Source organism: Lucilia cuprina, chromosome 6 (assembly GCF_022045245.1).
Source record: "Lucilia cuprina isolate Lc7/37 chromosome 6, ASM2204524v1, whole genome shotgun sequence".
NCBI classification, from domain to species: domain Eukaryota; kingdom Metazoa; phylum Arthropoda; class Insecta; order Diptera; family Calliphoridae; genus Lucilia; species Lucilia cuprina.
The window spans coordinates 25,808,769-25,812,080 of NC_060954.1; positions in this window are offsets into that span (position 1 = coordinate 25,808,769).

Here is a 3,312-nt window from a genome sequence, read left to right on the forward strand (position 1 = left end):
GACGGACATAGCTTAATCGACTCAGAAAATGATTCTAAGCCGATTGGTATACTTTAAGGTGGATATTGGACGAATATTTTTCTATGTTACAAACATCAGCACAAACCCCACTAAAGTGGTGTAGGGTATAATTAATTTCTGGGCTAAAAAACGAGTAAAGTGATGAAATTCGATATAAACCTGACCTGTATGAACCAAGATCGTTCTACAAAATTTTACGGATATCGGTCTATAATTGACGCAACCCCCATATAAGGCTCCTTCCGCTCAGTACTGGCTTAAAAATACTAGTAGATTTATGAAATTCGACAAAAAAAAATAGTTTTGTGTAAGCTAATATCTTTACCTCTTCTATAGGAATCGAAATCTCTCTATCAATTTTTATGAGGATCAGTCCATAATAAAACCACCCCATATAAATTCCGCCCAGAAAATGACGCGAAAAATACGAATACCGCAATGCAACTCGACATAAAACAATTTTGATTTAAAATCTCTCTATCATATTTTATGACTTTAATGCTCCTTTAGTTTAATGCTGGCTTCAAAATACAAGTATATCGTTGAAATTTTAAACAAATAAGGACAGACTTTTATGAGAATTGTTCCACATATGTATGTATAAATACCCCTACTCCCTATAAAAATTAGCACTGTCAATAGTAAAACCCCCATTAATGACCTCTTTTAAACGTTACCCTGACGTTCTCATTAATATCGATATATAATAATAAAATATTCAAAATATCAAAGTTAATTTATATATCAGTGATTTGATGGTGGGTATATAAGATTCGGCGTAGCCTAATATAACACTCTTACTTGTTTATTCTAACATTTTAAAACTATTTTATTTGTAAAAATACTGTTATTCTCCTCTTTCAATCGATACCTCTATTGACCTACTAGACCAAACCAAATTTAAGCTAAATATAATTATACTTACTCTTCCTTTTAAACTTTAAAGTCCTTTTAAAGGAAGAAACGATCAGAAAATAAAAAACCAAAAATGTAGATTAACTATATCAAGTATGTGGTTTCCAACGTATAGGATCTTGCTCATTTTTCCCAATTTGTTGTACGGTGTAATTTATTGCATAATGTATTTTTAGAAAATGGCCAATTGTATAAATCGATGGAATTATTTTCTCAGGTTTAAAAAGGCGGTAATTTGAGGTTCCGATATGGTTGTGAATAACTTTGAAAGTTTTCATGCTTTGACAGTTATTTATGCATCATTTTAAAGCATTATGATTGCACTTTAATTTGGTATATCATTTGTGGCATAATGTGTTCATCTAAAAAATGGTTAATTTAATGGATCGGTAGAATTGTTGTTCTATGTTTAAAAACGCTGTGATTTGAGGTTCTCATATGGTTGCAAATAACATTGACAGTTTTTATGCCATGACAATCTTTTAAGCATCATATCTTTTTTGCATTATAGTTGCCATTTGTTTTGGTATATAATTTATTGCATAATATATTTTTAGAAAATGGCCAATTGGAGAGATCGGTAGAGTTAATTTTACAGCTTTAAAAACGCGGTAATTTAAGGTTCCGATATGGTTGCAAATAACATTGACAGTTTTCATGCTATGACAGTCATTTATGCATCGTTTTAAAGAATTTTTTCATCATTTATTTTTTTTAATTTTTTAATACATAAACTATATTACATTAGTTACATTACATTAGTTAATAATAATATTGAGTAATATACAAAGTCCCATATTTGAGCTCTCGAGTATTATCGGAAATAATTATTCTATTTATTTTATACCCACCATCAAAACAGATGGGGGGTATATTGATTTTGTCATTCCGTGTGTAACACATCGAAATATTGCTCTAAGACCCCATAAAGTATATATATTCTGGGACCTCGTAAGATTCTAAGACGATCTAGCCATGTCCGTCTGTCTGTTGTTGGCACGATAGCGTCCACAAAATAAGAGATATTGAGATGAAATTTTCCCAAAATATATTTTATTGATCAGAAATGTTTGGTATTAATTAGATCAGTTTTTTGACGACTGAAAAATAATTCTGCATTATGGCGGACATAGGACCATAATTGGCCCTACCCCCATATAAGGTCCCCTTTAGAAAATGACTAAATAGCTGATTACTGGCTTAAAAGTGGGAATATAGCGATGAAATTCGACACACATAAGTTTCATGCAAGTCAATATCTCTCAACCAAATTTTATGTATATCGGTCCATAATTGACCCTACCCCCCATATAAGGTCCCCTTCAGAAAAAGACTTTAACGCTCATTACTCTCTTAAAAATACAAGTATAGCGATGAAATTTGACATAAGTAAGTTTTTTACTAGCCAAAACCTCTCTATGAAATTTTATGTGGGTCGGTTCATAATTGACCCTACCCCCATATAAGGTCCCCTTCAGAAAATGACTTTAACGCTCATTACTGGCTTAAACAAACGAATATAGTGATGAAATTTGACATAAGTAAGTTTCTTACTAGCCAAAACCTCTCTATGAAATTTTATGTGGATCGGTCCATAATTGACCCTACCCCCCATATAAGGTCCCCTTCAGAAAATGACTTTAACGCTCATTACTGGCTTAAACAAGCGAATATAGCGATGAAATTCCGCATACATAAGTTCCATGCAAGCCAATATCTGCCAACCAAACTTTAAGTACATCGGTCCATAATTAATCCTACCCCCCATATAACGTCCCCTTCAGAAAATTATTTTAACGCTCATTACTCGCTTAAAAATACAAGTATAGAGATGAAATTTGACATACGTAAGTTTCTTACTAGCCAAAACCTCTTTATGAAATTTTATGTGGATCGGTCCATAATTGAGCCAAAAACCCCCACATATAAGGTCCTCTTCAGATAATGACTATAGCGATGAATATAGCGATGAAATTTGATATAAGTAAGTGTCTTACCAGCCAAAAAATCTTTATGAAATTTTATGTGGATCGGTCTATAATTGACCCTACCCCTCATATAAAGTCCCCTCCATAAAATTACTATAATGCTTATTACTGGCTTAAAAATACGACTATAGCGATGATATTTAACAGAAGTAAGTTTTATACTAGCCAAAATCTCTTTACCAAATTTCCCAGAAATAAGTTTTATACTAGGCAATATCTCTCTACCAAATTTTACTGGCTTAAAAATAGAATTATAGCAATGAAATTACACAGAAGTAAGATTCATACAAGACAAAATTTACCAAATTTTTTGTGGATCGGTCCATAATTAACCCTTCCCCCATATAAGACCCCCTTCAGAAAACGACTTTAACGTTAATTATGGGCG